This window comes from Pinus tabuliformis, chromosome 4_2, assembly GCF_031772625.1.
Source record: "Pinus tabuliformis cultivar Carrire ecotype Pingquan chromosome 4_2, CPIR1, whole genome shotgun sequence".
Lineage (NCBI taxonomy): Eukaryota > Viridiplantae > Streptophyta > Pinopsida > Pinales > Pinaceae > Pinus > Pinus tabuliformis.
This window is the reverse complement of record NC_142304.1, coordinates 45,581,643-45,606,934: the sequence shown is the minus strand read 5'-3', so window position 1 is coordinate 45,606,934 and position 25,292 is coordinate 45,581,643.

Genomic DNA, 25,292 nt, shown 5'->3' with positions numbered 1-25,292 from the left:
GGGCACATTCACATTCAAACAAATGTCGTTTGGGTCAATCAATGTTGGTGCAACATTTCAACATGCTATGGACATCACTTTATGTGGACTGATTGGACGGAGTGTAGTGGTCTATCTCGATGATGTAACACTATTCTCCAAACAGATGTCATACCACATACACCACTTAAAGAAGATTTTTGAGCAATGTCACAAGTACGGGATATCCTTAAATCCAGAGAAAAATATTTTCACAGTGTCCGAGGGTAATCTCTTGGGCCACGTTATTGCCAAAATTGGTATTAAGGTAGACCCAGTCAGGGTCAGGAAAATCACATAAATTCCCTCCCCGGCAAATAAGAAGGACATGCATTCCTTCTTTGGGAGAATCAATTTACTTCGCAAGTTCATATCCAACTACACCCAGATTGTGAAGCCAATACAGGAGATGGTGTAGAAGGATGTAGTGTGTAAATGGGAGAAAATGGGAAAGGATGTGTTTTCCCGTATTAATCAGGATATTGCAGAAGAACCCACATTGTACAACCCAGACTTCAATAAAGAATTTTTTCGCTACAATTTTTCTTCTGATGCTTCTCTTTCTCTTGTGCTAAACCAAAAGCATGAGCTTAAAAATGAGTGGCCTATCACCTTCATGAGCATGAGTCTGCAATGACCAGAGCTTAACTAACTGGACATGGAAAAACATGCTTATGCAGTATACACGGCGGTAAAGGACTTTCATCCCTACCTATTGACGAATCATTGTATTATCTTTTTCCCACACCCAGTAGTGAGATCGCTGCTCATCTAAGAAGAGTTGGGTGTGAACTAGATGACCGGGTTGCAAGAATATAATCTAAAAATCAAACTAGTTCACACAATCAAGGGCCATGGTATTTGTAAATTAGTGGCATAAGTAGTGAATACAAGGGAAGAAGAAGAAGATATTTCAGGATGGGAGAAAGAAATTGAGATGTACAACATTCAGCAAGACTCCCCTGCCACTAACACAAACTCTTGATACATGAATGTATGCTAATACATTGAGCATGACACAATTCCCTCCCACTTTTCTGCATAGTAGAAGAGGGCACTCAAAATTAAAGCATTATCCTATCAGTTGGTGCATGGGGTACTATTCAGAAAGCATCCCAATGGAGTAGGAATTAGGTTTTTGGAAGAACATGATTCAGAAAAGATATTGCATGATCTCCATGGTGGACAAGCCGGGGGTCACTTTGCGGGAAAGAAAACCACGCATAAGGTCATGTGAGTCGTATTTTACTAGCCTACATTATTTAGAGATGTTCATGCTTATGCCTACAAGTGTCCATTTTTTCAGAGGTGTGTCGAGAAAAACAAAAGGTCAATTTCCCCATTACATCCCATTTTAGTGGAAGAACCTCTTCAATAGTGGGGTTTGGTTATTATTGGGGAAATTTTCCCGCATTCATCAAAGAAGCACTTGTACATCCTTACTGCGACATATTACTTTATGTAGTGGACAAAAGAAGTTCCTCTAAAACAGGTGAATGATCAAGAAGTCATTACCTTTCTACAATAGAATACCATTTCCAAGTTCGACATTCCTACTTCACTTGTTTTCGACAATGTAACGTACTTCTCATTGCTATGATTTTACAATTTTTCATTGGAAAATGGCATTGTATTGAAACATTAAGATAACTATTATCCACTGGGGAATGGGCTTGTTGAATCCAGGAATAAGAACCTAATTTGCCTTATAAAAAAGACCATATTCTCTTAACAGTGAAACTAAAAATGTTCTTTGGTAAATTCCTTATGGTCTGACTATGTCATGCCAAAACCTTCCCTAAACACCACCCCTTATTTCCTTGTGTACAGAAAAGAATCTATCATCCTGACCAACATCTACTTGCCTACTCTCCAACTCTCACAAGAATCCCAAGGAAAGTCATGTCTGTTAGTGCAACATAGGATGAATACCCTTCACAAGCTGCATGAAGCAAGGTTGAAAGCAAAAGAAAAAATTTCACTTCACCAAAATCATATCAAGAGGTAGTTTGACAAGAAGTCTACATGGAAAAACAACTTCAGTTTCGGTGACTTAGTCTTAAAGTGAGATAAATCACATGAGGACGAAGGAAAACACACTAAGTTCTAGTCCCTATGGATTAGTCCATTCACAGTGCATGAAAATATTATCTAGCACACTTATCGACTTCAATCACTTGACGGGAAGATTGACTCTCTCCCTATCAATGGCAAAGACTTAAAACACTATTTGCAATGAAGATCTAGGATTGTGCCATGTTAGACTTCTATAATGATAGGATTCATAATTTTGAATTGGCTAAGGTTAAGCCTTGTAAAGAGGGTATGTCCAAAAACAGATATCAAAGGACAAAAAGAATAAGAAAAGATCAAAAAATGAAAATATATGAACCCCAAAAACAAAAACAAATCATGAAAGTGTGCAAGTCTAAATGCCACTACTATTTTACTACTTTACTGTCTTAAATAATGGTTTTGTGTAGCTTGTCATACATGCCACAACTTATGGTAGTCAAACTACTTAATCTTAACTATTTCATGCTTTGAATTTTATGTTTATAGTGAGAATAAAATCTGACCAAACAACTTAATCTTGGCATATCATTAGATAGGTAGAGAAAATAAAAGGAGCTCATCAGTTTAATCTGAGCCCTTGGATGATATAAGGTTAGACGTAGATAGTTTACTTTTCAAAAGAAAAATGAATGATAAGGGTCTACTAGCCTAAATGCACCCAAATAAAACGAAGAAAAAATGTTAGGGTAAGTAATGGGTAAGTAGAAGAAAGTTGTTGAAGTATAAAGTTGATTAGATAAAAGCAAATTTATCATGCTTAATCATATCTTTCAATGTGCATAAGCAGTTAAGAAATCAAAAGCAATGGTTTACATGTTGACTTAATTAACTCCCCCTCATTCATTTCATCCCTTTACTTACTAATTTTCCCATCCACAAGTAAGTTCTAGTACTAAAAGTCCTTCAAGTCATAAAGGCTCAGAGGATTTCTCTGACTTTTGGTGGGACCGGACCCTTAGCTTAATGACTTATGGACATCAAGTGTTAGAATTCCCTTCATAAAATTCATTTCCCTTCATTACCATAATAAAACCCCTTTTCCTAAGGTTAAACTCAATCTACCTATGAAAATTAAACAACCCCATGTTAAATTCCATTTCATTCAAAATACTGACAAAAAGATTTTATCCTAAGTATAAAGTGTATGTGAATGAAATGCACAAATGTTACATTATTCTTAGTGGTATTTTCACTCCACTCATTTCATTTTCATATTAATTTTTAACATAATAAAATAGCTCCCTATATACCTTTCCCATATATAAATAGATCCCTTATGTAATACCCCAACCCTTAGTTTAGCTATAAACTATACTTTACCCCATATCCCCAACAAAACCCTCTTAACTCACCACTTCTCGGTAAAATTGAGATAATCCCATCATTAAAGCTCGCCTGATCATTTAATCCCATGATTAAATCCTAAATAATCCCGAACTGCGAAGAATTAGAGCCCCCCCAAAAACCTTTGCCGATTTCATTCGTGCACATCTGTCACCCAATTATCGTCTGATCATCATCGCCTAAATCCAACAGTCAACATCCATATCGAGTTCACCCGATGTCCAACCTTTACCCGCCCAATAAAGTGGTTTTTCCTGGTCCCCCATCTGCTATGTGTCAATCGCTAACATAGATCAGGTGACCCCTCCAAGATACTGCCTCATCCATAAAAGTGGTGCGATGGCTTGGGAAATCGCTTCCCCACTCAACTCGAAAAATCACCCACTTCTCATTTGTAATTTACCCGCAAAATAGTGACCATTGCTAAATAAAAAGCCCAAGAAGCCTTATTTTTCCTTTTTCACTCATTTTCTTTGTAAACCTCTGCAAACCATCGTGACACCTGCAAACGCTGAAATCGCCAATTGACCTCAAATTTCACTCCTAAAGAAGTTGCAGAGACCCCAATCAACCTCTCAATCCGTACCAGAGCCATTCAAACTTTTGCAGTTGCCGAGAACATTGAATTTCAAGTTAATTCACCAAAATTCCAGGTATTTGAAAACAAATTACCAGACACCCTTTCAAATTTGAAAACGTTCAGTATTTAAAGTGTTTTAATCAAGTAAACTTAATTGAAATTACTTTAAATTTAAAGCACATACCCAAACCCTTCTGAAAGCATCCGACTTTCCTTCAAAACCTTTGAATAAGCTAGTATTGCCAAATTCAAATCCACAAGAACTGAATTATGGCTACCCCCATTGCCATGGCTGTCAGACCTATCGTGACCCCCCATTTGGACATTGACCTCCTTCCCCTAGCGGAGAGGGATTTTCAAATCAAAGACACAAGTTCCTATGAAGTCCTGCTCAAAATTCATTGTTTGAGTAAGGACAGATACCTAAAGCACATTGATGACATTGGCCTTTGGGACTCCAATTTATGAGTTTCCACAAGTACATATATTTCCTGAGATTCTCCATATGTGCCATGCCTGTTACATTCCCAGTGAGACAGCTATAATATCCCCTGACCAAAAAGTCTTGATTACTATCACAGCTGAATCAATCAACGAAATGTTGCAAGTTGAACCAGGTCCAAACCTGACTCCACTCTCCATTGGGGATTTGTTAGAACAGTACACCAAATTGATTCCATCAAGACTGGCCCAAATATTCCAAACTTTCATTGTAGAAGAGCAACACATTCCTAAAGATGTCCCTCCATATGTTTTTTCCATTTTCTCTGAAAGAGGCAAGAAAATTGTAACCATGATATCATGTATTATGGGCTATACCACAAATGAATTTGTTGATGAGCTCATCGTCGCCTTCATGTCTATTTTCACCCTAGGAAAGCCTCCTACTACTTTGTACAATTATGCCTAGTTCATAGCTAAAAGGATGCATGATTAATTTACCACAATGTGCAATGAGAGAGTATTCAAATACTCATATGTACTTTACCACATGTTTTTGTATTATCAGTCAGATAGATTTCCCTTCACCATCCATAAGTTGGATACTAAAGGCCATCCCAGGTCTGTCATATTTTGGACACCATTATTCCACAAGTATTCATCACCATACACCTATACAGACTTCATTGACTATTTTACCCATCCAGTGATGACGATGCTAACAGGAAACCCTCCACCCAGGATAAGCCAAGAAATCAAAAGAGTGCTCCAATTGTCCAAGAAAAGTAAGGTTGGAGATTGGTACCTTTACCAAAATCACATTGAAATAAGAATCTATGGTTGCCAGATTGCCCCATACAAACTGCCCAAATACCTCCCCATCAGGATATTTTCTCTAGAGTATTATAGGCAGATAACGAACTTTGATAATGTTAACTTTGTCTCAGCCAAGAAAATAACTTAGTTCAAGGTTAAAAATCAATTAGGCCCTTTCATTTACAATTCTAGGGAAGCTTGAGAGGAAGCAGATCAAATTTTACAACAACTGAAGTTTCAGAACAGTTTCTTGTGGAGTTATGACCCTCAAGAGTTTATGACCAAACTAAGACAAAAGGTCAAATTGGTACCTTACATTCATCACTCCATACCAGAAATAGAGAGATACGCCAATCAATCTGAGTGGTTAGAAAACACTCTTATAGACAGGGATAGTATAAAGGTAGATGTTGAAAATACCTTGTTCAATTTAGAGAGACAGCTTGATGAAAGCTCATTCCTATAGGTACCAGAGCAAGAAGGAACCATGACTACGCCTACTATTTTTCAAACTCCTGAGAATGAGGAAAGGAATCCCAAAAGGAACAGAGAGGGAGCCTCCAGTTCAGGTATGGACACATCCAATGTACAATATGAAGCCAGCTAGAGCAAAGGCCAAGGCTCAATCCTGTTTTAGAACAGGAAGACACAGAAGGCTCAGTAGAAATAACTAATACTGAGCTAGACATGAGCAAGGGCACAACTCCATCTGGAGAAACACAGGAGTCATCTACATCACAGACTCAAACGTTAGAAATATAGCTCAGTGTAGAGGTTTCCTCATTAAATAAACTTGTTGATAGATATAGGGACATTAAGGACAGGTTCAAAGAAATCAAAATGAGAAATGAGAAACTGAAGGCACAGTGTTATGCATAGTATCTCAAACTTACACCCACAAATCAAACTAGGTTGATGTCATCTTTTGACATAAAGGAAGGAAATAACCAAATGTCCTTCATAAAGCTAATAATACAACCACCAAGAACATCAAAAAATTTAAAGAAGATTGATTTTGAGGTATTGGGAAGGGATATTCATCCCATTGACCAAACTGACTTTCACAAACAGACTGGAAAAATGATTTACTCCACCCTTATAGGAAAAACCATAGCTTCACATTAGTTGAAAAATTCATTGAATAACATCTCATCCCAGTATCAGTTGGAAAAGGCCTCCTCACAGGCCAAAGACACCAGAATCAAGTCTTTGGAAGACTTGGTAATTGAGTTGGGACATGATCCCAAAGACATCAAGGCCACTGAACAATTAATCAAAAGGAAGAATGATGACATTGCAACACTCAAAAAGTAGAAAATACCTCAATTGCAGCATCCGTAGACACGGGAAGTATTGGAAAGCTAAACAAGACATGAAGAGTTGATGGACTTAGTCCTTAAACTAAATGATCAGTCGAGGGAGAAAGAAAAGGAATTGGATAGCCTAATCCAATTAAATAAAACTGATATTGGCACTAGCTTGGTGAATGTCATCCCAGTAGTTACCATGGTTGTTCCTTCCACATTAGCAGCCTCATGGGCTCCCATAGCTCCAATGGCCACAACACAACCAGTTTCCAGAGAATCTACCTCAACAGCAGGTACATCAGGTGAAGAAGTAGTAGGATTGGTTAAAGCTATGGTAGAAATGTCCATACAGAAAACAAAGATGAATAAGCTCAAAGAGAAAGTGACTCGCTTGGAAACTGATTACAAGCTTGCCAAAATCATGCACAAAGAAGAAGTGAGGAAGGCCACCAGGATGAGTGAGAGATTCAAAGCCATAGAAAAGGACCTAATACTAAAGGAACCCCTTGGGCAGGCTAAGGAACTACTATGGGCCAATATCATTGACTCTCTCAATGATATTTGGCCATCTATTCAAGTGATTTTTGAGCAACTACAGTTGACAAAGCTGGATACAGAGGCCATCCAGAAAGTAAAGGAAGAATTAGGACAAATTCCAAAAGAGGCCACTATAATTATCTAATTCCTTAACAACAAGAATAAGTATGAGATTTAGGAATTGCAAATGGAGGACAGAACAAAGACAATTTTAGAGGTCAGAAAGGTCCTCTCCAAGAGGAACTTGATGCAAAATTTGGAGGACAAGTGTCAGAATATGCATATAGCCATCGATAGATTTATGGCTAAGTTCCAAATTTTGAGAGAGAAGGGATTACCTAGTCCCTTAGTAATAAATTACAAGCTCATGACATATTACAACTTGAAAAAGAGAAAGGTAGAAAAATATCAAGTGAATACATCATCAATAAAGGCATTACCAATAGGCAAAGTACTCTACCAAACATTTGAAAACTTGTTTTACCTCCAGCATGAGGTAAAACAATTGTTTCTCAATAAGCCTACTTTTCGAAATACACCGAGGCAGATGAAATATATAGGAGGATGCTAAAACTTCAATTACCTGATGCTGAAACATGGGAGAAATCAACTGATTTACTATAGAAATATGTAGTAAAAAGGTTAATGTACAGTAAAAGTAAAACATCATGGTAAAAGGATGAAGAAAAATCAACAGAATGAAAGTTTATTAGTTTCAAAGTGTATCATATGAATGCCTAAAGTGAATGAAGCTTCCAACGTGAAAGATCAAACAAGAAAGCAACATAAAGTGCTAAAAATAAAAGCATAAGCCAGAAGTACTAAAATAAAAGGGACAACATGAAACAGTTCAATAGTTGTCTCTATCTTCTTGCAAGAAGATATTTTTCCTTCCTAGATTAAATCTCAAATCAGTTTGAGATATTTTGTAATAAACTTTTGTATAAATACTTCACAATTCGAAGTATGTAGGGTGGATTCTATTAGAAATTTCTATAGACTTTTTGGTCAAGAAGACCCAGAAGGTTATTGTATCAGTTGATGAGCCAGCAAGTTGGATTGATTAACAAATATTAGACTTTTCCAAGGATTCATGTGTTGAGCGAATTTTAGACAAGTATTTTCATGTGTTATTGTAATTTTTCTCAAATTTATTCATACTCTTATATTTCAGAACTTGTTTTAATCACACTATGTCTTAATAGTTAATCATTTGAATGTTTTCTTCTAATATTTAAATTAAAAGAATTCTTAATTTCTCTTTGGTTTAGATTGATTTCATGAATAATCCAGGTTAAAGGATTCTTAACTGCTCTTTGATTTCGATTATCCCTTCCTTCCTCATTCATTATCCGGGTCTGATAACCCTTAACTCCTCTCCCTCCCCAAGTGAAACCCTTTCACCCCTTTGTCTCAAACATCTGAAATACACTCTGCTATCTTGCCCTTGGAACATCCCCTTTAGTGAGTTAAAGAAGTTTTGCTTCCTTATTAGTTGACTCAATAGCCAAATGGTCTAAAAGACATCAATTTATCCATCTGTCTAAGAAGATCCCACCACCCAATCTCAAACAAAAATTAAACACCATTTGAACAATCATAGCTAGCCTAAAAACATTTTAACTAAACCAAAGTTAAATTTTAAAGAGAGAGCCCTCTCTGAGCATCTGGAAGGCTAGGTCCTAATCCCCAATAGCATATTGTGGTTAACTTTTGCTCTTCCTTCTTATTACTTCAAAGGAATTATCAGAGTGATAACATTTCTGGCAACCATACTCAGGACTTCGATTCTCAGTCTCATAAAAACTTTAAGGAAACCTTAAATAAAATATTGAGCCCCTTAAGTTCATTACCTGATGTAAGTTTTAAGAAAATTTCATAAAAAAAAATTAAAAACTTAAAATTCTGGCTCCTAAAAAGCTTCACTACACTAGGGCCAACCCAGATCCAAACCCTGCAACTATAGTGGATGACCCAGAGAGGATTTTAAGACAACCTAGAACAACAGAAACTCAAGCAAGTAGTAGCTATCTAGACAGAGCCAATTCACTCTGTGAGGAGTTTTCAACTTTAGAAGAAGTCCCTTTTGATTGGTCACTGACCTCTCACTATTTAGAACCAAATCCAAGAATGATATCCATGAAATAGTTTTAGACCCTGAGTTTACTCAACTCATTGAATCAAAAAGGGTTATTCATCCAAATTTGGCTAAATTTGTCTTACATGCTTTTGACAAGTTAGAAGCCTTGACCTCTACGTTGATTAGTAATATAGATAGTGCTTATCTTCAACAATCTGTAGAGCTAGCTGCCCTTACTATTATTGCCTCTCAAATTTCTTCAGAGTCTTCACTCACTGTAAATCCACCTTCCTTTACCACAATGTCATCAATTGTATCTACCATAATCCAATCACCTAGACCACTTATTAATCAGTTATCTTCATCATCATCTAGTTCACCTCCATCAGTTTCAAGCCCTTATTTAACCACCACAACTTTACCACCAAGTCAAACTAGAATCATAGCAATGGCAAACAGATATGCTCCTCTTGTTTTACCTACCCAAGTTCATTCCATGCCTACAAATTATCAGAGTAAGGTTTTCCTGTTTGACACTATTGGTTATTACACTGCCCAGCAGCATGTAAACAAGATGTTTGACTTTTTTGAATTACATGAAATAGATGAAGCAGATACCCAAATGAGATTGTTTGGCCAAACTTTAACTGGTGATGTCAAGAAATGTTTCAAAGCCTTTCCTCCCACAAAATTGCAGACTTAGCAAATTTTCAATGGTTATTCATTGAAGATGGGAAAGAAAGAAGAACCCATTGTAAATACTTTCTAAATATGACAATATTAGGAGAGCTCCTAACAAGTTATTTCAGGACTATTGCACTACGTTTAATAATATCTATAATGCAATTCCAACCAACATTATGCCTCCACTTGACCTAGCATTAGTTAAGTTCCTTGATGGTTTTGATGTTGACATGTCATACTAGTTAAGGGAGAGAAATCTTGAAACACTTGAACAGAGTAATGTTGTCAGTGCAGAGGCCAACTTGTTAGCTAAGAAAGCACGAATGAGGAATGAAAAGAAAGTTGTATTTAGAGAAGAAGCTTAAACTTCAGACGGAAAAGTAGATGCTTAGCTAAAAGTTTAGAAAGAATCATGGATAGGTTAGATATTATGGATAGGAAGAACCAATGGGAGAATCAACAAGAACAACCCCCAAAAAGAAACCCAAACTTTAGGAAGAACCCTAATACTGCAAAAAATGCTACACCAGACCAACAGATTAGGCCCCCCTTCCAATAAAATTATGTTGAGGATTCACAAAACCAAGAAGCAGAAGATGATACCCATATTAACTTACTGGAAACCACAGAAGAAGACACTATTTTTCTTACTCAAGAAGAACATAAATTATATATGCTTCGACAGTTATAGTTAGAATGTGGTGAATATTTTGATTTTAAGCAGGGATATGAATCAGCTATATATGAGGTACATAAACAATATATCTTGATAAGTAAGAAGAATAATGAGACTCCCCTTAAAATATCCATCCAAAACTAGACTAAGATAATAAAAGAAGCTCCAATTAAAAAAATATTTCAAATTCTCCCTAGGGGAACACCTAAAACTTCAACCCCCAGGATTGTAGATATAACCTCCACTGAAACCCAAACATAGCCAATTACTGAGAAAAATTAGGATAAAAGGAACCAAGGAAAAATAGTAGAAACAAAAACTGAAATGCCTACCACTGAGAAACAGGATAAAGACACTCAAACTGCACACATTAAGAAAGATATGAATCAAACAAACTAACCTCAGCTCCCTTTCCATATTAAAAATGAAGTAGCTAAATTAAAGATATCAGTTCCTTTGACCGAACTAGTAAGGAATGAAACTTATAGGTCACAGATAACTAAGACTTTGAACATAGGAGAGGGAGAGGATTCTATTAATTTGAATGATGACCAGCCTGAATTGTTGTTTGGCCCTGAGGCCAATGGAATTCATCAACAAGGGGGAGTTACTCCTTTTTACATTAGCTTAAACATTCATGATAAAATTTTGCATAACGCTATGTTGGACTCAGGAGCATCCCACAATATCATGCCAAAGGAAATAAAGGAAAGAATTAACCTAGACATTACAAGGTCTTATAAGAATTTATTTTCTTTTGACTCTAGCTAGGTTAAATGCCTTGGTTTATTCAAAGACTTATGTGTGACTCTTGTCCAGTGCCTTGCAAAGAGCATTCTAATGGACATTGTAGTTGTAGATATCCCACCAAAGTATGGAATGGTACTATCTCGCTCATGGGAGACCTTGATGAAGTACATGGCCAATAGTGAGGAAAAGCCCCAAAACTTGCCCATATACTCCATGCATTCAAATATGGACTCTTTCATCTTATACAATGCAGAAACTGATAAAAAGGAAATTACAGCCAAAGACCTTAAGTACATAACAACTGACAGTGAGAACATATTCCATGAGTCACTTTGGCATTTAGACTTTGATGGGTCTGTAAATAGGTTAGGGGTTGGTGCAGGAGTGTGGATCCATAATATGGAAAATCACCATGCTGAGGGACATGCTTTTAGATTGAACTTAAAATGTACCAATAACATGGCAAAATATGAAGCCCTGATTCTAGGGTTACAATTGGTTAGGAAATTGGGAGCCAAAAGAGTTTCTATCATGGGAGACTCAGATCTAATTATGAAATAGATAAGTGGTGAATATTTTGTAAAAAACCCTAGGCTTGGTAGATATATGGATATCGTCTTAGACTTGGTCAAGGACCTCTTGGAATCAAACTTTTTTGCCATTCCTAGAAAACAAAACATGCAAGCCCACAGTCTGGCAACCTTTGCTAGTACTTGTAAATTTCCATTCCAACCAAACCACCAGTACACTGCAGAATACAAACTTAGGCATATTATACCAGATAACCTTAAGTATTGGCAGATTTTCTCCCAAGACTCCCAGATCTATGATTTCATGAACAATTAGGGTGAATTTCAGAAATGCAAGATAGATACTGACTGTACAATAGATAATAATATAGAAAGCAGCTTAGATGTAAATATTTTTGATGTACATGAACCAACTAAATTTACTAAGCTAGAAATAGATAGTTTAGAAAATGTAGAAATAGGTGAAATAATGGATAATGATCCTGAGATTCTTAATTTGAAAGATAATTTTTTCCCTAAAGGATTAGTACCTTTAGAATATTTGTTTGACTCAAATGATGTAGCTAGAAAACCCAAGATGGAAACTCTAAGAGATGACATAGAAGAAGTTAATATAGGAACTGAAGATAATCCAAAGCTCATTAAGGTATCTAAAGCCTTACCCTCACAGGAAAAGGTCAAATATATAAAACTGTTTAAGGAGTTCCAGGATGTATTTGCATGGAGTTATGAAGACTTAAAATCTTATGACACCAACATAATCCAAGATAAAATATCTCTAAAGGAAGATCATAAAACTTTCAAACATAAACTTAGGAGGATAAACCCAGTTCTTATGCCATCCATAGAAAAAGAGGTTAAAAGAATGTTTGTTGCCCAAATAATAACACCCATTAGATACTCGGATTGGATTTCAAACTTAGTTACAACTAGGAAAAAGACAGGTGAAATTAGACTTTGTGTAGATTTTAGAAAATTAAACAAGGTCTCTTTAACGGACAACTACCCCTTACCAAAAATTGACCATATATTGCAAAGGGTAGTGGGCTCATCTAGGACTTCATTGTTATATGGATTCTCTAGGTATAACCAAATATTAGTCCAACCTAAGGACCAAGCCAAAACTGCATTTACTACTCCTTGGGGTACCTTCATGTATTGGAAGATTCCCTTTGAATTAATGAATGCAGGTGCCACATTTCAAAGAGCTATGGATATATCTTTTGCCAAGGAAATCCGTGATTTCTTAGTATTATACTAGGATGACATCACAGTCTTCTCTAAATCTGACAATGAACACTTAGACCACCTCAGAAGAGTATTTATCAAATGCAGGAAATTTGGGATTTCTTTAAATCGTAAAAAGACACTTTTCGGTCTAGAAGAGGGAAATTTGTTAGGACACATCATATCTAAAGATCGAATTAGGATAGACTCTTCTAGAATAGAAGCCATTTTGACCATTTCCCATCCTCAAAACATAAAAGAGCTACAACCATTTCTAGGTAAGATTAATTTTCTTAGGAGATTCATCAAAAATCTAGCATAATTAATTTGGGAATTAAATAACATGCTAAGAAAGGACTCATCAATCAAATGGACATTGGAGGCCAAAGAATCCTTTGAAGATATTAAGGAGCCATTAACCAAGACTCCAGTCCTGATTAGTCCTGACTGTAACAAAGATTTTATTATTTTTTATTTTTCTTCAAAACACACCATTGTAGTTATCATGTTGCAAAAGAACAATCAAGGATATGAACAACTAATATCACTATTTAGTAAATCCTTAAGAGATTCCACACTCAAATACAATATCATGGGAAAACATGATTTAGCTTTGGTTAAGGCTATCAAATATTTTAGAGTGTACATTCTGTACTCTCACATTATTGCTTATGTTCCAAACTCTGTAGTTAAGGACATTTTGACTCAAAATGGGTCTGAAAGAAAAAGAGGCAAATGGATTGGCACAATATTGGAATATGACATAGAGATAAAACCCACCAAGCTCATCAAAGGCCAAGGTTTAGCCAAACTGATGGCTAAATCGAACTGTCAGGCCCTTGATATCAACTTCATTAGTGCTTTTGATGATCAGGAGGAGATGGTGATTCCACAGATCAGTGAACCTTTTACGGATTCACCATGGTATGCAGATATTACATTTGTATTACGAAACTTAGAATCTCCTCCTGGATTGATAAGAACTAAAGCTAGATTCTGAAAAATGAATTCATTGAGATATTGTGTTGTAGATAATGCACTATTTTGGAAAGACAGTAGTGGTATTCTCTTAAAAATGTTTATTAAAATATGAAGCTAACAAGATTTTGCAATTGTTTCATGCAGGGGACTGTGGAGGACACTTGTACTGGAAGATTACTACTGACAAGATTCCAAGGGTTGGTTTTTACTGGCCTACTTTGTTTGCAAATGTTAAAAAACATGTGACCTCCTGTCATAAATGTTATATTTTTTAGGGAAAAAGGAAAAATTTTCCCTTGCCTCTTAGACCAATTTCTACTGAGATTCCATTTCAACAATGGGGGTTAGACTTCATTGGAGAAATACATCCCCAATCATCAGCTCAACACAAGTGGATTCTAACAACCATAGACTATTTTAATAAATGGATAGAGGCCATACCTTGTAGGAAGGCCACATACACCATCATAATCACCTTCCTAGAGAGTAATATCCTTTCAAGATTTGGATGTCCCTAGAAACGCATTACTGATAATGCAGTAGCCTTTAAATCCAAGAGAATGATAGATTTTTGTAACAAGTACCATATCACCCTTGGCCATTCCACAGCCTATTACCCTCAATGTAATGGACTAGCAGATTCATCCAAAAAAAGCTTGGTCAATATTATCAAAAAGTTATTGGAGGATAATAAAAGGACATGGAACAAGAAGTTAGTCAATGCCTTATGGGTAGACAAACTGACTACTAAGAAGTCCATTGGAACATCACCCATCAGTTGGTTTATGGGATGGATGCAGTTTTCCCATCATCCCTGGGAGTGCCAGTCATGAAAATCCTCCAGGAATTATTGGTGGAACCGAATGACATTTCGAAAAGAATAAACCAAACTATACACATGTAGTAGACCAGGGAAGAAGTATATGTAAAATCACAAGTAATCCAGGAAAAAATCAAGAAAGTCATTGATAAAACGACTAAAGCATATGATTTTCACATAGGAGACAAAGTCCTTAAGTGGGATTCAAGGAGAGAAGATAAAGGCAAGCATGGAAAATTTGATTTTCTATGGCAGGGGCCTTATGCCATTTTTGGCTACAGAGGAAACAATGCCTTTTTCTTGAGAAACATAGATGGATCAAACCTACCAAGAAGACCTGTTAATCATAGGATGCTGAAGCACAACTTTTCCACTGACTTACAGTAGTTCACTTTACTTTGCATCATTGTACATAACATTGCAAAGTGTAGATTGGATTGGATGGTAATCCTTTGAAGTTGAAGCCCGGGGAGAAGGCCCTAAGCTTTGAAAGATATATTGTCATAAGTATCAATAATGCAGATTCACAAAAGGAAACTTTGCAAAGTAACTTCAACTACAATTCAAAGGCTACCGATCTTTAGAGTTCTTGACATTTCACTAGGAAATTCCATCCCCATGTGGAGCCACTGTTAGAGTCCTATAGTGATAGTATTCATAATTTTGAATTGGCTAAGGTTAAGCCTTGTAATTGTACATACCTTTTCTTTCTGCAAATGTGTTCCATATTAAATTAAAAAATGTAAAGAGGGTATGTCCTAAAAGAAATATCAAAGGGCAAAAAGAATAAGAAAATATCAAAAATTGAAAATATATGAACCCTAAAAACAAAAATATATCATCAAAGTGTGCAAGCCTAAATGCCACTACTATTTTATTGCTTTACTGTCTTAAATAATGGTTGTGTGCATCTTGTAATACATGCCACAACCCATGGTAGTGAAACTGCTTAAGCTTGACTATTTCATGCTTTGAATTTTATGTTTATAGTTAGAGAATAAAAGGAGCTCATCAATTTAATCTGAGCCCTTGGATGATATAAGGTTAGAAGTAAATAGTTTACTTTTCAAAATAAAAATGAATGATAAGGGTCTGCTAGCCTAAATGCATCCAAATAAAATGAAGAAAAAATGTTAGGGTTAGTAATAGGTAAGTAGAAGAAAGGTTTCTGAACTATAAAGTTGATTGGATAAAAGCACATTTATCATGCTTAATCATATCTTTCAATGTGCATGAGCAGTTAAGAAAGCAAAAACAATGGTTTACAACTTGATTTAATTAACTCCCGCTCATTCATTTCATTCCTTTACTTTCTAATTTCCCATCCACAATTAAGTTCTAGTACTAAAAATCCTTCAAGCCATAAATGCTCAGAGCATTTCTCTGACTTTTTGTGGGATCAGACACTCGGGTTAATGACTTATGGACATCAAGTGTTAGAATTCCCTTCATAAAATTCATTTCCCTTCATTACCCTAATAAAACCCCTTTTCCTAAGGTTAAACTCAATTTTCCTATGAAAAGTAAACAACCCCATGTTAAATTCCATTTCATTCAAAATACCCACAAAAATATTTTATCCTAAGTATAAAGTGTATGTGAATGAAATGCACAAATGTTACATTATGCCTAGTGGTATTTTCACTCCACTCATTTCATTTTCATATTAATATTTAACATAATAAAATAGCTCCCTATATATCTTTCCCATATATAAATAAATCCCTTATGTAATACCCCAACCCTTAGTTTAGCTATAAATTATACTTTACCCCATATCCCCGACAAAACCCTCTTAACTCACTACTTCTTGGTAAAATTGAGATAATCCTGTCATTAAACTCTGCCCGATTATTTAACCCATGATTAAATCCTAAATAATCCCAAACCGCCAAGGATTAAAGCCTCGGGGACCCTCGAAACATTTGCCCATTTCATCCATGCACATTTGTCACCTGATTACCATCCGATCGTCAGCGCCCAAATCCAACAGTCCACATCCATATCGGGTTCACCTGATGTCCAACCTTTACCCGCCCGATAAAGTGGTTTTTCCTGTTCCCCCATCTGCTACGTGTCAAGCACTAACATAGATCAGGTGACCCCTCCAAGATACTTCCTCCTCTATAAAAGTGGTGCAATGGCTTGGGAAACCGCCTCCCCGCTCAACCCGAAAAACCACTCACTGTTCATTTGTAATTTACCCACCAAAAAGTGATTGTTGCTTAATAAAAAGCCCAAGAAGCCCTATTTCACCTTTTTCACTCATTTTCTTTGTAAATATCCGCAAACCATCGTGACACCTAAAAACAGTGAAATCACCAATTGACCTCAAATTTCACTACTGAAGAAGTTGCAGAGACCCCAATCAACCTCTCAATATGTACCAGAGCCATTCAAATTTCTGCAGTTGCCGAGAACATTGAATTTCAAGTTAATTCACCCAAATTCTAGGTATTTGAAAAAAAAATACTAGACACCCTTTAAAATTTGAAAACGTTCAGTATTTAAAGTGTTTGAATTATGTAAAATTAATTGAAATTACTTTATATTTAAAGCGCATACCCAAACCCTTATGAAAGCTTTTGAATTTCCTTCAAAACCTTTGAATAAGCCAATATTTCCAACTTCAAATCCACAAGAACGGAATTATGGCTACCTCTGTTGCCATGGATGTCAGACCTATCACAACCTCCCATTTGGACCTTGACCTCCTTCCCCTAGCAGACAGGGATTTTCAAATCAAAGACACAAGTTCTTATGAAGTCCTACTCAAAATTCATTATTTGAGTAAAGACAGATATCTAAACCACACTGATGACATTGGCCTTTGGGACTATGCCCAAATATGAGTTTCCACAAGTACATGTCTCTCCTGAGATTCTCCATATCTGCCATGCCTATTACATTCCCAGCCAGAGAGCTATAATGTCCCCTGACAAAAAAGTCTTGTTTACTATCACAGCTGAATAAATCAATGAAATGTTGCAAGTCCAACCAGGTCCAAACCTGACCCCACTCTCCATTGGGGATATGTTAGAACAGTACACCAAATTGAGTCCATCTAGAATGGCCCAAATATTCCAAACCTTCATTGTAGAAGAGCAACACATTCCTAAAGATGCCCCTCCATATGTTTATGCAATTTTCTTTGAAAGAGGAAAGAAAATTATAACCGTGATATCATGTATTCTGGGCTATACCACAGATGAATTTGATGATGAGCTCATCCTGGCCTTCATGTCCATTTTCACCCTAGGAAAGCCTCGTGCTACTTTGTACAATTATGGCCAGCCCATAGCTGAAAGGATGCATGAACAATTTAACAGAATGCACAATGAGAGAGTATTCAAATACTCATCTGTACTTTACCACATGTTTTTGTATTATCAGTCAGATAGATTTCCCTTCACCATCCAGAAGTTGGATACTAAAGGCCAGCCCAGGTCTGTCATATTTTGGAAACCATTATTCCACAGGTATTCATCACCATACACCTATACAGACTTCATTGACTCTTTTGTCCATTCAGTCATGACCATGATGATAGGAAGACCTCCACCCAGGATAAGCCAAGCAATCAAAAGAGTGCTCCAATTTTCCAAGAATAGTAAGGTTGGAGATTGGTACCTTTACCAAAATCACACTGAAATAAGAATCTATGGTTGCCAAATTGCCCCATCCAAACTTCCCAAATACCTCCCCATGAGGATATTTGCTATAGAGTATTATAGGTAGATAATGAACTCTGATAATGTTAACTTTGTTTGAGCCAAGAAAAGAACTCAGTTCAAGGTTATAAATCAGCTACGCCCTTTCATTTGCAATTCTAGAGAAGAAAGAGAAGAACAAGATCAAATTCTGCAACAAATGAAGTTTCAGTATAGTTTCATGTGGAGGTATGACCCTCAAGGATTTATGACCAAACTAAGACAAAAGGTCAAATTGGGACCTTACATTCATCACCCCATAACAGAAATAGAGAGATACGCCAATCAATATGAGTGGTTAGAAAACACTCTCATAGATAGGGATAGTACAAAGGTAGATGTTGAAAATACCTTGTTTGATTTAGAGAGACAGCTTGATGAAATCTCATTCCTGTGGGTACCAGAGCAAGAAGGAACCATGACTACCCCTACTATTTTGCAGACTCCTCCTAATGACGAAAATAATCCCAAAAGGAATAGAGAGGGAGCCTCCAGTTCAGGTATGGACACATCCAATGTACAATATGAAGCCAGCCAGAGCTAAAGGCCAAGGCTCAATCTTGTTTCAGAATAGGAAGACACAGAAGGCTCAACAAAAATAACTAATACTGAGCTAGACATGAGCAAGGGCACAATTCCATCTGTAGAAACACATGAGCCATCTACATCACAGACTCAAATGTTAGACAGACAACTTAGTGTAGAAGTATCCTCATTTAATAAACCCATTGATAGAGATAGGGAAATTAAGGATAGGTTCAAACAAAATCAAAATGAGAAATGAGAAACTGAAGGCACAGTTTTATGCATAGTATCTCAAACTTACACCCACAAATCAAACTATGTTGATGTCAGCTTTTGACATCAAGGAAGGAAAGACGAAAATTCCCTTCATAAAGCCAACAGTACAACAACCAAGAACATCAGCAGATTTCAGGAAAATTGATTTTGAGGTATTTGCAAGGGATATTCATCCAATTGACCATATTATATTTCACAAACACACTCGAGAAAAGATTTACTCCACCCTTACAGGAAAATCCATAGCTACCCATTAGTTGCATAATTCGTTGAATAACATCTCAGCCCAGTATCAATTGGAAAAGGTCTTCTCACAGGCCAAAGACACCAAAATCAAGTCTTAGGAAGACTTGGTAATTGAGTTGGGACATGATCCCAAAGACATCAGGGCCACTAAACAATTAATCAAAAGGAAGAATGATGACATTTCAACACTCAAAAAGCAGTTGAAAATACCTCAACTGTAGCATCCCTAGACACAGGAAGTATTGGAAATCCAAACAAGACATGAAGAGTTGATGGAATTAGTCCTTAAACTAAATGATCAGTTGAGGAATACAAAAAAGGAATTGGATAGTCTAATCCAATTGAATCAAACTAATATTGGTACTAGCTCAGTGAATGTCATCCCAGCAGTTGCCACGGCTGTTCCTTCCACATTAGCAACCTCATTGGCTCCCACAGCTCCAATGGCCACAACAAAACTAGTTTCCATAGAATCTACCTCGGCAGCAGGTACATCAAGTGAATAAGAAATAATATTGGTTAAATCTATGGAAGAAATGTCCATATAGACAACAGAGATGCATAAGCTCAAAGAGAAAGTGACTATCTTAGAAACTAATTACAAGCTTGCCAAAATCATGCCCAAAGAGGAAGTTCAAAAGGCCACCAAGATGAGTGAGAGATTGAAAGCCATGGAAAAGGACCTAACACTAAAGGAACCCCTCAGGCAGGCTAAGGAACTACTATGGGCCGATATCATTAGCTTTGTTAATGATATTTGTCCATCTATTCAGGTGATTTTTGAGCAAGTAGAGTTGATAAAGCTGGCTACAGAGGCCATCCAGAAAGTAAAGGAAGAATTAGGACAAATGCCAGAAGAGGCCACTAGAATTATCCAATTCCTTAACAACAAGAATAAGTATGAGCTTTAGGAATTGGAAATAGAGGACAGAAAAAAGACAATTTTGGAGGTCAGAAAGGTCCTCTCCAAGAGGAACTTGATGCAAATTTTGGAGGACAAGTGTCAAAATATGCAGATATCCATCAACAAATTTATGGCTAAGTTCCAAATTTTGAGAGAGAAGGGATTACCCAGTCCCTTAGTAGTAAATGAAAAGCTCATGACACAGGAGGATTACAACAAGAAAATGAGAGAGGTAGCAAAATATCAGGTGAATACATCATCGATAAATGCATTACCAACAGGTAAAGTAATCTACCAAACATTTGAAAACTTGTTTTACCTCCAGCATGAGGTAGAACACTTATTTATCAATAAGCCTACTTTTTCCAAATACACCGAGGAAGATGAAATATATAGGAGGATGCTAAAAATCCAATTACTTGATGCTGAAACATGGGAGAAATTAACTGATTTACTATAGAAATATGCAGTAAAAAGGTTAATGTACAGTAAAAGTAAAACAACATGGTAAAAGGATGAAGACAGATCAACAGAGTCAAAGTGTATCAGATGAAAGCCTAAAGTAAATGAAGCTTCCAACGTGAAAGATCAAACAACAAAGTAGCATAAAGGGCTAAAAATCAAAGCATAAAGCCAGCAGTACCAAAATAAAAGGGATAGCATGAAACAGTTCAATAGCTATCTCTATATTCTTGCAAGAAGATATTTTTATTTCCTAGATTAAATCTCAAATTAGTTTGAGATATTTTGTAATAAACTTTTGTATAAATACTTCACAATTCGAAGTATGTAGGGTGGATTCTATTAGACATTTCTATAGACTTTTTGATCAAGAAGACCCAGAAGGTTATTGTATCAATTGATGAGCCAACAAGCTAGATTGATTAATAAAGATCAGACTTTTCCAAGGATTCATGTGTTGAGCGAATTTCAGACAAGTATTTTCATGTTTTATTGTCATTTTTCTCAAAGTTATTCATAATCTTATATGTGTTTCAATCTAAATGTTATAACTGGAATAATATTTCAGAACTTGTTTAAATCACACTCTGTCTTAATAGTTAAGCATTTGAATGCTTTATTATGATATTTAAATTAAAATAATTCTTAATTTCTCTTTGATTTAGATTTATTTCATCAATAATCCAAGTTAAAGGATTCTTAACTGCCCTTTGATTTCGATTATCCCTTCCTTCCTCATTCATTATCTGGGTCTGAGAATCCTTAACTGCCCTCTCACCCTGAGTGAAACTCTTTCACCCCTCTATCTCAAACATCTGAAATATACTCTGCTATCTTTCCCTTGGAACATGCCCTTTAGCGAGTTAATCCAATTTTACTTCCTTATTAGTTGACTCCATAGCCAAATGGTATAAAAGACATCAATTTATCCATCTATGTAAGCAGGTCCCACCAACAAATCTCAAACACAAATCAAACACCCTTTGAACAATCATAGCTAGCCTAAAATCATTTTAACTAAAAAAAAAGTTAAATTTTAAAGAGAGAGCCCTCTCTGAGCGTGAATAAGGCTACGTCCTGATCTCCAAAAGCGGATTGTGGTTACCTTGGGTTCTTCCTTCTTATTACTTCAAAGGAATTATCAGAGTGATAACATGCCCTGCACTATGTAAATAGTCTTTTCTTTTGTCGTTTGTTTGTTTAATGGAGTTTTATTTTGGTTTTCATCACGTGAATACGTGTTTTTCATGAACATGTTTTGGATTCTATGTTTTTTGTGGCCGAACTCTAAATATTCATGTGACACTTCAGCATTTGGATAGCCTTCTATCCATATTACTTTTTTTGATTATATCTTTTTGCCTATGAAGTTCTGATGGAAAATATAATCCATATGTGTGGAGATTTTTGGTCAAACCATGAACCCATGTATATTCTAGAAATCTCATGACTATACTAGGTCTTTATGTTTTGGTATCTTCAAGCTTATAAAACTAGTTGTTATGAAACCAGCTCACAAAAAGATAGAAAAGATAAATCAACGCCTTAGAAATACGCCTCTTCGTGGGGGAAACCTCCTTTACATTACACAAATGAACAATTCTTAGATGATACAAATGATAAGACCTCTCTATATATAGGAGTCTAATGGGTCATAATATAATCAGAGCCGACATAACAATAATAATGTAAGGGCACAATAATAATAATGGGCTTCTATGGGGCACAATAATAACAATATGCAGACTACATGGGTACAACAATATAATAAAGGGGTTGTACTAATAACAATAAGGGGTTACACTAGTAGTATAGGGGCCTAATATGCCCCTCTCCTTCAAAAAGTGTTGTCCTCAACGCTTGAGTAGTTCTTGATGCTCATGTATAAAATTCTTGTCCTCCCATGTGGAATCTTCAGCAGGTAAGTTCTTCCACTTGATGAGATACTCTGAAATTGATCGATTTTGTAGCTATCGGGTTCTTGTTTCTGTGACTTCTCCAGGCTCCAATATGATTTTTCCTTCCTCGTCAAGTTCTAGAAATATTTTTTGAACTGGGATCTTCTGCAACTTTTGAATGAGTGGCCACACTTCTTCATCCTTCTTCCATTCATACCTTGTTTTGTTTACCCAATCTAGTTGGATAATAGAAATGGCACACAACAATGCTTCCATATCCTCATCCTTTCTTGAGAGTGCATCTGCCACAAGATTTTGATTCCATTTTTTGTAGATGATTTCAAAGTCATAACCCAACATCTTTGTGACCCATTTTTGTTGCTCTTTAGAGGATAATCTTTGTTCTAAAAGGTATTTAATACTATCATGATCCTTTTTTACCTTGAAGTGTCTTCCCATTAGGTAAGGTCGCCATTTCTCAAGTGCGTGTAGTATTGCCAACATTTCCTTCTCATAAATGGTTTTATTGAGGTACATTTGTTTGTATGTATGTAACCATAAAAATACCCAATCGCCTACATAAAAACTTCTTTCATTGCGATGTTGATCTGCCCGTTGCTTCATTCGATTCTGCACCAAAGTTGCGTTATCCTTTAAAAGTTGAAGAACTTGTTGTTGATGCTCGATGTGATATTTCACTGCTTGAATCTCTTTCTTATTGATATGTCCTTCTATCTTGAGAGTTTAGGAGTGGTAATTTCTTCCAGTGCATTACAAGATATGGTTGGATTCATTTCTTGATGCTCTATGTGATCTTTCACTTCTTGAACATTTATCTTCTTGATATGTCCTTCTATCTTGATAGTTTGAGCAGTGGTAATTCTGGCCATTGCATTACAAGATATGGTCAAATTCATTTCTTCTTTCTTGATGTGGTATTTCACTTCTTGAACCTTTTTCATCTTGATATGTCCTTCTACCTTAAGAGTTTGAGCAGTAGTAATTATTTCTAATGCTTTACAAGCTATGGTCGGGTTCATTTCTTCTTTCTCTGGGGTTGGTTCTTGGTGTATATACTCTTCTTTTGAAATTTCTTGATCCTTTTCTTCCTCCTCTCCATAATAAATGTAAAATAATTTCTTCTCAGCACACTTATGACCTTTAATGTATTTGTTATCACAATTGTAGCAAAGCCCTTTTTCTTTTTTTTCTTCCAATTGTTGTGGTGTAACCCTTGTAGGTTGTGGAAGGCTAGGAGAAACAACACTTCCATATTTATAGTTGTGAGGGGCAGACTTCCTTGTTGCCATAATTTTTCTTTCCACTTTGTAACAAAGCCTTGTTGCTCTTTTTTCTTCCAATTTTTGTGGTGTTTCTCTAAATAAGGTGTTTCTTTTTGTATCCTCATAATGTGCTATAATTTCCTCCATGAAAATTGACCACGTAACAAGTGGTTTACAAGAACAAAGCCCTTTATACCATAAAAATTGATCTTGTTCTAAATATGAAGATGCAATACATATCTTTTGTAACAGTGGTACACCATGTAGATCAAAATATTTCTCCATCTGTAGTATCCAATTTATCGGATCCTTGCCATCAAACTTCCTCATCTCGCTTTTTCTTGATTTTAGGAGCTCGGTCTTGTAATAGCTATAACTCTGTACTTTTGGATCCTTAAATTCTGAAATTTCTTCCTACGATAACCCTTTGAGTAATCTTTCTAACCCTGCAAGTTTGATCAATATTGGATTCTCCAATGGAGAGTTATGCCAAATCTTGCATGATGACCTGAGTATAGACTAGTTCAGTAGAGCGAACTTGTACAATGTGCCACAGATCACTGTTTCAACCTTAGGTTATGAAAAGGATAGTCAAACAACTACAATCTGTCCTCTTTCTGAAACTTCTTACGAAAATTCAATTTGATGCTCAAAGCGAAAGTTATGACTACTTTCCCAAGGTGACCTGTTTGGAATGTAATTCGGCGGTCTGCAAAAACCCTAACTTCCTCAGATTATATCTCCGAATATATAGCAATATAGGATTTGAAATTTGGAGCCAAGGTTCAGACTGATTTTTTCTCAAATGGGTTTGTTTTTTAGCTTCTGAAACATTGTAGCAAAATAGTTATAGTGAAACTTCTACGATGACCTATTGTAGATTGAATTATGGAGCTTGCAAAAACCCTAACTTCCTCAGATCATATCTCCAAAAATATAGCGAGACAAGATCTGAAATTTAGACCTGAGGTTTAGCGCGATTTTGTATCAAATTAGTTTTTTTGTTAGCTTTTGAAAAGTCGCAGAAAAAGGTTATAGCGAAAATGCCACGATGACCTGTTTGGAGCAGCGAAACCCTAAAATCCAAAGCTTAGATACCAAATGTTATGAAACTAACTCAC